Genomic DNA, 15,708 nt, shown 5'->3' on the forward strand with positions numbered 1-15,708 from the left:
ATACACTGGGAAACACATACACTGGGAGACACATACACTGGGAGACAAATACACTGGGAGACACATACACTGGGAGACACATACACTGGGAAACACATACACTGGGAAACACATACACTGGGAGACACATACACTGGGAGACACATACACTGGGAGACACATACACTGGGAGACACATACACTGGGAGAGACATACACTGGGAGACACATACACTGGGAGACACATACACTGGGAGACACATACACTGGGAGACACATACATTGGGAGACACATACACTGGGAGACACATACACTGGGAAACACATACACTGGGAGACACATACACTGGGAAACACATACACTGGGAGACACATACACTGGGAGACACATACACTGGGAAACACATACACTGGGAGACACATACACCGCTCGGTGTATGTGTCCTTATAATCTATTATACACTTTATGTGTATAATACATTAAGGGGAAATAATTCGTTATATTCACTAAACTTTCCCTGACAATGTGTGTTATGGATATAAGTAAAAGAAAAATATTTTATGTTACATTCATCATAATTTCTCATACATTTTTTTTTTTAAATGCATGGATACTTCACCTGGGACGAGACTGACATCTAATATACCAGAAGAATGTACATAAACAGTTATCAAAGTCTTCGTTTCCTGACCTTGCAAGTGTGGCGCCTCGTTCAAGGTTCCTTCAACAATGTGACTCCCACATCTTCCCTGTGTTATGGCTAAATAGTTAAGGTCACGTCTCGTGATTTGTCTTCGCTAATGATCTTTGACCTTCTTTCAGAAACACGTTATTAACCGCAGCCATGAAAGAGACGAATAAAAAAACTGACAGTGGTATGCGAGGAGTAAAGTAGAGTCTTCAAAAAAGATGTTATCAAGCAAACTAGACTGATGTTAGGATGTTTATAATGTTAGGATGTTTATAATGTTAGGATGTTTATAATGTTAGGATGTTTATATTAGGATGTTTATAATGTTAGGATATTTATAATGTTAGGATGTTTATGTTAGGATGTTTATGTTAGGATGTTTATAATGTTAGGATGTTTATGTTAGGATGTTTATAATGTTAGGATGTTTATAATGTTAGGATGTTTATGTTAGGATGTTTATAATGTTAGGATGTTTATAATGTTAGGATGTTTATGTTAGGATGTTTATAATGTTAGGATGTTTATGTTAGGATGTTTATAATGTTAGGATGTTTATAATGTTAGGATGTTTATGTTAGGATGTTTATAATGTTAGGATGTTTATGTTAGGATGTTTATAATGTTAGGATGTTTATAATGTTAGGATGTTTATGTTAGGATGTTTATAATGTTAGGATGTTTATAATGTTAGGATGTTTATGTTAGGATGTTTATAATGTTAGGATGTTTATGTTAGGATGTTTATAATGTTAGGATGTTTATAATGTTAGGATGTTTATAATGTATAATACCCTTCAACGACCTACCGGAAAGTTATGGAATCATATGTCAGTCTCATGAAATCTTAATAACACGATTGCAAACAAACCACAGAACGGGTGGAGTTTGAACCCATGGCGAGCGAGTAGTGAAACTCCAGGCCAGTCAGTCTTTGCATTTCACGGCAAACTGATGATGGAAATACTATCAGGATGATAGGATTAGCAAGCAGGATGCCCCTTGGCCTGGTGGACAGAGTTCTCACTTCACACAGCGAGGGTCCGGTTTCGATTCGCGGCGATGGTAGAAACACTGGGCGTGTTTTCTTACACCGGTTGTTGATGTTCTCCATCAGTAAAATGGTTACCTGGGTGTTAGTCGACTGGTGTGGGTCGCATCCTGGGACAAAACTGACCTAATTTGCCAGAAATGCTCTGCATAACCAGCGACTTTCTATATAGTAGTATGTCATTGATGTCAGCTAGGACGGTTTATCTTGTACATGTTTTTTTTTCAACAAGGCCGTCTCCCACCGAGGCAGGGTGACCCAAAAAAGAAAGAAAATCCCCAAAAAGAAAATACTTTCATCATTCACTACTTTCACTTCACTCACACATAATCACTGTTTTTGCAGACTTGCTCAGAGCACAACAGTTTAGAAGCATATACGTATAAAGATACACAACATATCCCTCCAAACTGCTAATATCCGGAAACCCCTCTTTTAGAGTGCAGGCATTGTACTTCCCATTTCCAGGACTCAAGTCCGGCTATATAAAAATAACCGGTTTCCCTGAATACCTTCACTAAATATTACCCTGCTCACACTCCAACAGATCGTCAGGTCCCAAATACCATTCGTCTCCATTCACTCCTATCGAACACGCTCATGCACGCTTGCTGGAAGTCCAAACCCCTCGCCCACAAAACCTCCCTTATCCCTTCCTTCCAACCTTTTCGAGGACGACCCCTATCCCGCCTTCCTTCTCCTACAGATTTAAATGCTCTCCATGTCATTCTACTTTGATCCATTCTCTCTAAATGACCAAACCACCTCAACAACCCCTCTTCAGCCCTCTGACTAATACTTTTATTAACTCCACACCTTCTCCTAATTTCCACACTCCGAATTTTCTGCATAATATTTACACCGCACATTGCCCTTAGACAGGACATCTCCACTGCCTCCAACCGCCTCCTCGCTGCTACATTCACAACCCAAGCTTCACACCCACTACTATACTTTCATACATTCCCTTCTTTGCCTCCACATATACCTCAATGCACCACTCATCTTTTTTCCCTCATCAATTCTATGATTAACCTCATCCTTCATAAATCCATCTGCTGACACGTCAACTCCCAAGTATCTGAAAACATTCACTTCTTCCATACTCCTCCTCCCCAATTTGATATCCAATTTTTCTTTATCTAAATCATTTGATACCCTCATCACCTTACTCTTTTCTATGCTCACTTTCAACTTTCTACCTTTACACACACTCCCAAACTCATCCACTAACCTTTGCAATTTTTCTTTAGAATCTCCCATAAGCACAGTATCATCAGCAAAAAGTAACTGTGTCAATTCCCATTTTGAATTTGATTCCCCATAATTTAATCCCACCCCTCTCCTGAACACCTTAACATTTACTTCTTTTACAACCCCATCTATAAATATATTAAACAACCATGGTGACATGGTGGCCCGGTGGCCTGGTGGTTAAAGCTCCCGCTTCACACACGGAGGGCCCGGGTTCGATTCCCGGCGGGTGGAAACATTTCGACACGTTTCCTTACACCTGTTGTCCTGTTCACCTAGCAGCAAATAGGTACCTGGGTGTTAGTCGACTGGTGTGGGTCGCATCCTGGGGGACGAGATTAAGGACCCCAATGGAAATAAGTTAGACAGTCCTCGATGACGCACTGACTTTCTTGGGTTATCCTGGGTGGCTAACCCTCCGGGGTTAAAAATCCGAACGAAATCTTATCTTATCTTATCTTATCTTATGACATTACACATCCCTGTCTAAGACCTACTTTTACCGGGAAGTAGTCTCCCTCTCTTCTACACACCCTAACCTGAGCCTCACTATCCTCATACAAACTCTTTACAGCATTTAGTAACTTACCACCTATTCCATATACTTGCAACATCTGCCACATTGCTCCTCTATCCACTCTATCATATGCTTTTTCTAAATCTATAAATGCAATAAAAACTTCCCTACCTTTATCTAAATACTGTTCACATATATGCTTCAATGTAAACAGGTCGCTCCTGTCTGTCTCAACTACTGGATCACTACGACAAGGTCCTAAATGCACTAGAAGACAAAAAGAATGCAGATGTAATATATACAGACTTTGCAAAAGCCTTCGACAAGTGTGACCATGGCGTAATAGCGCACAAAATGCGCGCTAAAGGAATAACAGGAAAAGTCGGTCGATGGATCTATAATTTCCTCACTAACAGAACACAGAGAGTAGTCGTCAACAGAGTAAAGTCCGAGGCAGCTACGGTGAAAAGCTCTGTCCCACAAGGCACAGTACTAGCTCCCATCTTGTTCCTCATCCTCATATCCGACATAGACAAGGATGTCAGCCACAGCACCGTGTCTTCCTTTGCAGATGACACCCGAATCTGCATGACAGTGTCTTCCATTGCAGACACTGAAAGGCTCCAGGCGGACATCAACCAAATCTTTCAGTGGGCTGCAGAAAACAATATGAAGTTCAACGATGAGAAATTTCAATTACTCAGATATGGTAAACATGAGGAAATTAAATCTTCATCAGAGTACAAAACAAATTCTGGCCACAAAATAGAGCGAAACACCAACGTCAAAGACCTAGGAGTGATTATGTCGGAGGATCTCACCTTCAAGGACCATAACATTGTATCAATCGCATCTGCTAGAAAAATGACAGGATGGATAATGAGAACCTTCAAAACTAGGGAGGCCAAGCCCATGATGACACTCTTCAGGTCACTTGTTCTATCTAGGCTGGAATATTGCTGCACTCTAACAGCACCTTTCAAGGCAGGTGAAATTGCCGACCTAGAAAATGTACAGAGAACTTTCACGGCGCGCATAACGGAGATAAAACACCTCAATTACTGGGAGCGCTTGAGGTTTCTAAACCTGTATTCCCTGGAACGCAGGAGGGAGAGATACATGATTATATACACCTGGAAAATCCTAGAGGGACTAGTACCAAACTTGCACACGAAAATCACTCACTACGAAAGCAAAAGACTTGGCAGACGATGCACCATCCCCCCAATGAAAAGCAGGGGTGTCACTAGCACGTTAAGAGACCATACAATAAGTGTCAGGGGCCCGAGACTGTTCAACTGCCTCCCAGCACACATAAGGGGGATTACCAACAGACCCCTGGCAGTCTTCAAGCTGGCACTGGACAAGCAACTAAAGTCAGTTCCTGATCAGCCGGGCTGTGGCTCGTACGTTGGTTTGCGTGCAGCCAGCAGCAACAGCCTGGTTGATCAGGCGCTGATCCACCAGGAGGCCTGGTCACAGACCGGGCCGCGGGGGCGTTGACCCCCGAAACTCTCTCCAGGTAAACTCCAGGTAAACACTTGATCTACACATCCCCTACCCACTCTGAAACCTCCTTGCTCATCCACAATCCTACATTCTGTCTTACCTCTAATTCTTTCAATTATAACCCTACCGTACACTTTTCCTGGTATACTCAGTAAACTTATTCCTCTATAATTTTTACAATCTCTTTTGTCTCCCTTCCCTTTATATAAGGGGACTATACACACTCTCCGCCAATCCCTAGGTACCTTCCCCTCTTCCATACATTTATTAAACAAAAGTACCAACCACTCCAACGCTATATTCCCCCCTGCTTTTAACATTTCTGTCATGATCCCATCAGTTCCAGCTCCTTTACCCCCTTTCATTCTACGTAATGCCTCACGTACCTCCACCACACTTACATTCTGCTCTTCTTCACTCCTAAAAGATGCTTTGTAAAAACCTCTCATAAGCTAACTTTTTCTCTTTTATCACACCCTTTACTTCATCATTCCACCAATCACTCCTCTTTCCTCCTGCCCCCACCCTCCTATAACCACAAACTTCTGCCCCACATTCTAATACTACATTTTTAAAACTCATCCAACCCTCTTCAACCCCCCCCCCCACTACTCATCTTTGCACTAGCCCATCTTTCTGCCAATAGTCGCTTATATCTCACCTGAACTTCCTCCTCTCTTTGTTTATACACTTTCACTTCCCTCCTACTTGTTGTTGCCACCTTCCTCTTGTCCCATCTATCTCTTACTCTAACTGTAGCTACAACTAAATAATGATCCGATATATCAGTTGCCCCTCTATAAACATGTACATCCTGAAGCCTACGCATCAACCTTTTATCCACCAATACGTAATCTAACAAACTACTTTCATTACGTGCTACATCATACCTGGTATACTTATTTATCCTCTTTTTTCATAAAATATGCATTCCTTATTACCAAATCTCTTTCTACACATAGCTCAATTAAAGGCTCCCCATTTACATTTACCCCTGGTACCCCAAATTTACCTACTACTCCCTCCACAACATTTTTACCCACTTTAGCATTGAAATCCCCAACCACCATTACTCTCACACTTGGTTCAAAACTCCCCACGCATTCACTCAACATTTCCCAAAATCTCTCTCTCTCCTCTACACTTCTCTCTTCTCCAGGTGCATATACGCTTACTATAACCCACTTTTCACATCCAACCTTTATTTTACTCCACATAATCCTTGAATTAATACATTTATAGTCCCTCTTTTCCTGCCATATCTTATCCTTCAACATTATTGCTACTCCTTCTTTAGCTCTAACTGTATTTGAAACCCCTGACCTAATCCCATTTATTCCTCTCCACTGAAACTCTCCCACCCCCTTCAGCTTTGTTTCACTTAAAGCCAGGACATCCAGCTTCTCATTCATAACATCCACAATCATCTCTTTCTTATCATTTGCACAGCATCCACGCACATTCAGACTTCCCACTTTGACAATTTTCTTCTTATTCTTTTTAGGAATTATTACAGGAAAAGGGGTTACTAGCCCATTGTTCCCGGCATTTTAGTTGACTTTTACAACACGCATGGCTTACGGAGGAAAGATTCTTATTCCACTTCCCCATGGATATAAAAGGAAAAGTAAAAAGACCAAGAACTATTAAGATAAAATCAAAGAAAACTCAGATGAGTGTGTATAAATAAACGTGTACATGTATGTGTAGTGTGACCTAAGTGTAAGTAGAAGTAGCAAGACGAACCTGTAATCTTGCATATTTATGAGACAGACAAAAGACACCAGCAATCCTACCATCATGTAAAACAATTACAGGCTTTTGTTTTACACTCAATTGGCAGGACGGTAGTACCTCCCTGGGTGGTTGCTGTCTACCACCCTACTACTTGTAGTAAATAAAAATATTGTATTATATTATTATCAGACAAACTACAAAAGTAGTCCAAGAAGCGGCGACTGGAACTCAATATGTGATCATAAAAACTGGAAGATAATTGACCAGATAGAGAGTATACTTGACGAGGGACACAAACTCAGCTTCACTGCTGCTTCAAACCTCGAGAAAGGAAAAGAAGCTAAGGGTGAACATCACATACAACGTTTTATTTAAGGTACACATAAAGCACATCACAGATGTAGATGTATTATATTAAAGTGAAGGTTGAACTAGAGAGAGAGAGAGAGAGAGAGAGAGAGAGAGAGAGAGAGAGAGAGAGAGAGAGAGAGAGAGACAGACAGACAGACAGACAGACAGACAGATAGAGACAGAGACAGAGAGACAGAGAGAATGAATATTTGAAAGGTTTATCAGCTTTTTTTGTGGCTCGTGCTGTGTGCATATCTGGAGTGAGGCTGGGACTGGGATGGAGGGGTCTGTGTTAACTAATAATTCAGTTCCCACATAGAGCAAGTTATTTTTTTGTTATTTAGCACGGCTATACTTACACCCTGGGAAGATTTTCAGGTTACAGACTAATGGCAAACCTTTGTGCCTTCTCGAGGTCTTAGAGGTGTTTGACAAGGTGAGGGCTGCACACTGGTGCCACAGGTGTTTGTCTCAGTTGACTAGTGCTCCGAGTTTACCTTAGTCCCTGGAGAATGAGACATTTGTGTAACATTCGAGAATATTTACTGAGGAAACGTTTCACCAGCCTGCTGGTGAAACGTATAGGACTAAAAATAGTCCAATACAGAGAATGACAGAGGAAGTTGAGGAGTATGTGGAAATCAGTCGCTCAGCCTGGAGTCGATGTGCTCGGTCCATCAATCTTGAGAAATGTACATATCTCAAGACTGATGCACTGAGCATATCAACTCCAGGCTCAGGGACTGATTACCTCACAGGGGCATAGCCAGGTTCTAAAGTTAGGAGAAGCGAGCACATAAAAAAAAGGCGTCATGTCACGTATCGAATGATTTTAAATTAATTATACACTTGTTATTTTGTTTATAAATTAAAACTCATGAAAGATACAGTTTTAAAAGAAATACGTAATTGTTATTTTGTATTTAAAATCAAAATACAGTAAGCTCATATTATTATTATTATTATAATCAAGGGGAAGCGCTAAACCCGTAGAATTATACAGCGCCTGGGGGGGGGAATGTGGAAGGCATTCAGGCTTAATTCGGGGAACTGGAGCACAGATCCAATTCCCTAAATCAAGATCCCCTCACCAACATCAAGGAACCTTCCCTGAGGGGAGTAAGCTCATAAATCTCAAAGCATAATAAAAACGTGTGCTAATTAATTACTTTAATTTTAAACGTAAAATGAAAACAAAACAAAGCACTGTGACAAGATGTATGAAGCAACTAAACATAAGATGGGACCAAGTCAACCAGGTCCTAAATGATATAAACTGGGAAGACATCCTCGGGAGGAAAAGATGTAAACTAGAAAGAGAGAGGCGTTCCCTATACAGGCGAAGGTAAAGAATAAGAGCGGCTAAAAGAGGCCAGTATATCTGTAATACGAAGGGAGGCAATGGTCAGAGAAGTAGCAAATATCGAACTTAAGCTAATGGAATCTTACAGGAGTCAAGAAATGCGGGAAGAACTAAAAGCCATAAATGAAATTGAAAGAAACCCAAAATATTTCTTTTCTTATGCCAAATCAAAGTCGAAAACAACATCCAGTATTGGGCCCCTACTCAGACGAGATGGGTCCTACATAGATGACAGCAAGGAAATGAGTGAGCTACTCAAGTCCCAATATGACTAGGTTTTTAGCAAGCCGCTAACAGACTGAGAGTCGAAGACCTAAATGATTTTTTTATGAGCAAGACAGAATTTCGTAGACTCAAACCTATCTGATATTATCTTGATGCCAAATGACTTCGAAAAGGCGATAAATGACATGCCCATGCACTCTGCTCCAAGCCCAGACTCATGGAACTCCGTGTTCATCAAGAACTGCAAGAATTCCCTATCATGTGCTTTTAACATCCTATGGAGAGGGAGCATGGACACAGGGGTCGTCCCACAGCTGCTAAAAACAACAGACAATTTCTCCTGCCTTGAAGGGGGCAGTTAGTGTACAGCGGTATTCCAGCCTAGAGAGAACAAGCGATTTGAAGAGAATCATCATGTGCTTGGCGTCCCTAGTTTTGAAGGTTCTCATTATCCATCCCATCATTTTTCTAACAGATGAGGTAGATACATTGTTGGGGTCTTTGAAGGCCAAGTGCGAGGCATCTGAAAGAAGAAAATAACAATTAGAAGATAAACAGACAATTTATTCATTAATTTATCATTATAATACAAAGCATGACAGCTAAGCAGAATATTTATATCATTCAGTAAGAAAATAGAATTAATATAATATGCCTCACATACATATCAATAGCTTGCTCAGTGAATATTCATTATAAGTTTAAAAAGTGTTTGGCTAAGAAAATCGCCTAATTTTCACCTCAAAATATAAACTTGAATAGCACAACCACCTTCTATGACTGCTGGAACAATAATGAAGGTCAGTCAGACTGTGAGTGTGGTAAGAAATACACTGCCACAAGCCTGTTGGAACCTGTTGTGACAGGTACGTCTATACTGAAAAGTAGAGCTAACAATTTTATCCATGATATTCATTATCAGTGACCTAAAATTAGTTGGAAATTGTTACTCTAGTCTCGGAAACATTTTAGTTGTTGACCAGTGTAATAATAATAATAATAAGGAGTCCAGAAAGTTCTTCCAGGGCTATGCGAAAAAAAATGAGATTCGACTTTTATCGCACAAGTGAACTAAAGAGTTAAAAAATTGTTGAAAAGGCACCACTTTTGAAAAATGTGTTTAGGGGGAGTGGTCGCCTCCCCTGGTGTCTCCCTCGCTACGCTACTGGTTCATGTTCCTCTGTTATTCTCTGTATTGGAGTGAAGAAGTTACTGGTTGACGAAACGTTTTATCAGTAAAGATTCTCAAATATTGCTCAAGTGTCTCATTCTTCAACTTGTCGGTTGTCAAAACCATTTTCATTACACCTTAGTTCCTATTTTAGGGATTAAAATATTCTTGACAAGTGGTGAGGAGGTGACGTGTATCTTTCATTACCGTTTGTGTAGTCGATCATTAAGCCTGAAGCACAATCAACCTACCGCTGGGGCCAAGTATTCAATGGCTGTCCAAAGATATACCGTCTTTAAGAATGTAAAATATACTGTCTTTGAGTTCCTTAATGCTACTCTGATGTTTACTAATCTTGAATGTGTCGCTGAAGTTATGAGATGTATGTGTGTACTCCCACATCCCTTTCTTTCACTGATGTCTGCTGCATGTCTCCTTTCATGTTGTACTCTGTGTCCGGTCTTCCCTCACCTTCTCCAGTCTGCATGACCTTACATTTACGTGTGTGTGTGTGTGTGTGTGTGTGTGTGTGTGTGTGTGTGTGTGTGTGTGTGTGTGTGTGTGTGTGTGTGTGTGTGTGTGTGTGTGTGTGTGTGTGTGTGCGTGTGTGTGTGTATATTCACCTGGCGGCATGACTCGCTGACGTGAATGATATTTCACGAACATTCAGTGCTGAAATTTATTAGACGCCGGTATTCTGGTAAACTAGTGTGACAACCGTGGGAGAGTCGTGAAAGTGCTGGCAGCAGTGCTGGCGTAATCTTACCATGTGAGACACTAGTTGTGTTCACCTTGATAACCTGGTGATGACGGTAATGTCTGGAGCTGGGTAAACCCAGGCCAGTTTTGCTGATCACTTCATCCCCTTCCCTCCTATCCACCCTCAAGGCAAAGGGGCTACTGATTTCGTTTTGTGCAGTTAGGTAATCTTGAGAAGAGGCATGAAGTGGATCACAGTCCAGCTGCTGACCCCGACTCTAAGCCATCATTCGATGATCAGGTTTGGTTTATCGCTCGTGTTAAAATAATTTTAGTATTTATGTATATATAAGAAAATAATAATTCTTGCCATTGTAGTCTCAAGTTAGGTTTAGCTGCCCGAAATAGTCTGTACAACTATGAGTTTTCTGCATGCACAGCCAAATGTCACCCTTCTCTGTACAGACATTGTATCATGCTGAAATACATCTTTTGTCTTTTTTGGGTGCTGTCGTACCTAAGCTTGAATCAGTGTATGGAGTCTGCTTCCGCTACCTCTTTTTTTTTTTTTACTCACATTTCCCACTGCCCTTATACTGAGTGTTCATTGAAGTGTCTAAGTCTCACGTGGGTGTTGAACTTCCATCAGTCTCTTGCGGCTCCTTCCTAAGTCAAACAGTCTGTTCTCGCCTACAGTATTGATATTCTTATGTATCTTGTATGTTATGATCATATCTACCCTGGCCTTCCACTCCTCCATGGACATAAGGTACAGCGCCCCGGTCCGAGACCAGGCCTCGTGGTGGATCAGGGTCTGATCAACCAGGCTGTTACTGCTGGCCGCACGCAAACTGACGTACGAACCACAGCCCGGCTGGTCAGGTACTGACTTTAGGTACCTGTCCAGTGCCTTCTTGAAGACAGTCGGGGGTCTATTGGTAATCCCCCTTATGTATGCTGGGAAGCCGTTAAACAGTCTTGGGCCCCTGACGCTTATTGTGTTGTCTCTCAGTGTACTCGTTGCACCCCTGCTTTTCATGGGGGGAATGTTGCATCTTCTGTCGAGTCTTTTACTTTCATAGGGAATGATTTTCGTGTGCAAGTTTGGTACTAATCCCTCTAGGATTTTCCAAGTGTATATTATCATGTATCTTTCTCGCCTGCGTTCCAATAATTTAGGTGCTTTATTGCACTTATGTGTGCCGTGAAAGTTCTTTGTACACTCACCAGGTTAGCAATTCAGTTTGTCTTGAAGGGGGCAGTTACAGTACAGCAGTATTCCAGCCTAGAGAGAACAAGTGATTTGAAGAGACTCATCATGGACTTGGCCTCCCTAGTTTTGAAGGTTCTCATTATCCACCTTATCATCTTCCTAGCAGATGCGGTAGATACATCGTTGTGGTCTTTGAAGGTGAGTTCCTCTGAAGTTATCACTCCCAGGTCCTTCACATTACTTTTTCGCTCTATTGTATGGTTAGAATTTGTTGTATATCCTGATAAAGTTTTAATTTCCTCAAGTTTTCCATATCTGAGTAGTTGAAAATTCTCTTCATTGAACTTCATATTGTTTTGAGTGGCCCATTTGAAGATTTGGTTGATGCCCGCTTGGAGTCTTGCTGTGTCTTCGATGGATGTCACTACCATGGTAATCTGGGTGTCATCTACAAAGGAAGACACGGAGTTATGGCTTACATCTCTGTCTATGTCAGATATGAGGACGAGGAACAGGATGGGAGCGAGTACTGTGCCTTGTGGAACAGAGCTTTAATAAGTTTGGTAGAGATAAATTACAGTTTTGATTATTAACCTAAGGCGGACACAGTGGAATGATTAACATTTGAGAGGATTATAGATATTAAGGATAGAAATAAAGATATTATTATTATTATGTTGTTCAAATAATGTAGTTTACATTTAAGAAAACATTGGTAGGCACTAAAGAAAACATAAGAAGCACTTGTCCAACATTTGGGAATCTTTATTGAGGAAATGTTTCCTCAATAAAGATTCCCAAATGTTGGACAAGTGTCTCATTCTTCAACTTGTCGACTTTCTAATCCATTTATCACACTAAAGAAAGCCACTAGTAAGCAGTGCATTTCGGACAAGTTAATCCTAATGCTTAAATGTTACTTAAAGAGTTAGACATGGACTATTAAGTAGGAGTTCTTATACAGTTAACTACAATCGCATATATAATAAGAAAGGTAGCTAGTGAACAAATGGTACAATTTCAAAAGTATGACTTGTTGACATGAATAAGACAATATACAATTTATGGCATTTACTAAGAGGTTTCGTCTTCTCAGTTAGATTTTGCCACCGAAATGGCTAGTTTATTGTGCACCCCATATCCATCCTATGGACGGTAGCGCAAGAGCATGTGGATACACAAAAGGCCTAGGAACTAGACCCCAAAAGGGTTAACAGGTGTACATATGGGTTTTTATTTATCTACATATCTAAAGTTCACTTATCTGTTACATTCAAATTTAGGAAATTTGCTTAGTATATCTGGTATCTTATTTTCATTAATAAGATATCTTGACATGTCACATAGGTTATTATATTGTCTGTCTCTGTATTCCTCAATAAGTGGACAATTAAGCACATAGTGTTCAAGACAGTGAGTGACCATATGCCTGATCACATAATTTGCATTTAGTTTGATCATCATCTGTGTGTCTCTCAAACTGCCAGAATACTTGTAACCAAGCCTAAGCCTGGCCACTACAACATCAGTCAGTACTTGTAACCAAGCCTAAACCTGGCCACTACAACATCAGTCAGTACTTGTAACCAAGCATAAGCCTGGCCACTACAACATCAGTCAGTACTTGTAACCAAGCATAAGCCTGGCCACTACAACATCAGTTAGTACTTGTAACCAAGCATAAGCCTGGCCACTACAACATCAGTCAGTACTTGTAATCAAGCCTAAGCCTGGCCACTACAACATCAGTCAGTACTTGTAATCAAGCCTAAGCCTGGCCACTACAACATCAGTCAGTACTTGTAACCAAGCATAAGCCTGGCCACTACAACATCAGTCAGTACTTGTAATCAAGCCTAAGCCTGGCCACTACAACATCAGTCAGTGTTCACATTGCAAGTTGCTCCATAAACATGCTTATCTACGTTCATGTTATCATAGTGGGTTATAGATCTAGTGGCCTGGTGGCTAAAGCTCCCGCTTCACACACGGAGGGCCCGGGTTCGATTCCCGGCGGGTGGAAACATTTCGACACGTTTCCTTACACCTGTTGTCCTGTTCACCTAGCAGCAAATAGGTACCTGGGTGTTAGTCGACTGGTGTGGGTCGCATCCTGGGGGGACAAGATAAAGGACCCCAATGGAAATAAGTTAGACAGTCCTCGATGACGCACTGACTTTCTTGGGTTATCCTGGGTGGCTAACCCTCCGGGGTTAAAAATCCGAACGAAATCTTATCTTATCTTACTCAGGCTTCTAACTGCATTCCTATAACAATCATTTTCATTATTTACTTCTCTCCTAATATTATTCCCAATGCTAGACACAGTTATACCAAAGTTGTATTCTACATTTCCTTCCGGGTACTCTTCTTAGCTAACACATCAACTTTATCATAAAGGAGTAATCCAGTCAGTGAGTGCCAAAAATTTCACATTGTGTCTGATTCACATACTTGTCGGTAAATTTTACCTTTGATATTCATTCATAATTTTGAATTGTATATGTTGCAATTTCTCACTTTTACTGAACAAATTGTGATGCTGATTTTCCTGTGCTTGGGGATAATTTTTGCTATATTATATTGACCAGTGGCCACAAAAGAACGATATTTTAAATAATTTAAAATACATGGTGAATATCATGTGTTTTTAAAGACTAATGCTTTGATTTTGTTTAGTATCTTATCATATTTAAGCTCCCTCCCAGGATGAACTCCTGGCTTAAGCCCTTCCTCCCTCAAGAATGAAATTTTGGCTTAAGCCCCTATAACCCCAGATTGAAATCCTGGCTGTGCAACTGTCTAGTACATAAATAACCCGCTTATGACAACGTTTCGGTCTGCCTTAGAAGCTGTCTTATTGAAGCATCCTTTATACACGGCCTTTCTAGCATGAATCTTAGTCGTGGCTTTGTCTCTAGATGCCTTCCTTTTTCATTTCATTGTCAAATGCTCCAAACTTCAGAACACTCGTCACTTGACCTGATCTTTTCTTCTCCTCCTCTCCTTACTGCTTCTCCTTTCCTATGTTTTTCCTTTGGCTTCCTTTTGTCTGCCTAGGTGTGCTTTGTCCTTCAGTTTCTTTGCCCCCTGTGATTCTAGTCCCACCCTTGTGTGTCATTAACTCTCCTGCAGTGCTCCTTTTCCTTATCCTTAGACTTACTCTGCTTCTACCACTGCTACGGCTGCATTACTGCTACTACTACTACTACGACTGCATTACTGCTGCTACGACTACTACTACTACTATGACTGTATTACTGTTACTACTACTACTGCTGGCTCACTTCACTCCATTTTCTTTCTCTTGTGCCGCAGAGAGAACTTTCACGGCACACGTAAGTACAATAAAGCACTTAAATTACTAGGAACGGTTGAGGTCCTTTGATCTGTATTCCCTGGAACGCAGGCAAGAAAGATATATGATAATATATACAGTGGTCCCCCGTTGTTCGTAATTAATCCGTTCCTGGAGCCGTTACTAAAAACGAAATTTACGATTTACGAATCAATTTTCCCCATAAGAAATAATGTAAATACAATTAATCCGTTCCTGACACCCAGAAGTATTAAAACAAAAATTTTTTTAACATGAAATATGCATGTAGTACATAAACAATACAATGGGAAATGATGAATGAAACATTAACAGCATAACACTTACCTTTATTGGAGATTCTTCTTAGTGTATGGGAGACTGGAGGAGAAGAGAGAGTGGATTGTTTATAGTTTGGAAGGGGAATCCCCTTCCATCAACACCTCAGGTACCATTTGCTTTTCTGGGGTTGCTTCTCTTCTCTGTTTCTTAATGCCACTAGGACTACCTTGAGTCACTGGAGTCCTGTCTCACAAAATAACTGTGGAGAGAGCTCTGTTTCTGGCGTCTCTTTAACACTTCCCTAAAATGGCCCAAGACTTTGTCACTGTACATGTTGCCAACCTAGCTT

The 15,708-nt window shown here is 40.8% G+C and overlaps 1 protein-coding gene across 1 annotated transcript in view; it reads left to right on the forward strand.

Moving 5' to 3' along the window:
• The first annotated feature begins 10,707 nt into the window (after positions 1-10,707).
• Positions 10,708-15,708, forward strand: part of LOC128691568 (ATP-dependent RNA helicase DDX42) — a 56,866-nt gene continuing 51,865 nt past the window's right edge. Inside the window, exon 1 of the mRNA XM_070088738.1 lies at positions 10,708-10,849. The gene's annotated coding sequence lies outside the window, so the exon portion shown is untranslated. The remainder of the gene's footprint in view (positions 10,850-15,708) is intronic.

The sequence above is a fragment of the Cherax quadricarinatus genome, chromosome 26, assembly GCF_038502225.1.
Source record: "Cherax quadricarinatus isolate ZL_2023a chromosome 26, ASM3850222v1, whole genome shotgun sequence".
NCBI classification, from domain to species: domain Eukaryota; kingdom Metazoa; phylum Arthropoda; class Malacostraca; order Decapoda; family Parastacidae; genus Cherax; species Cherax quadricarinatus.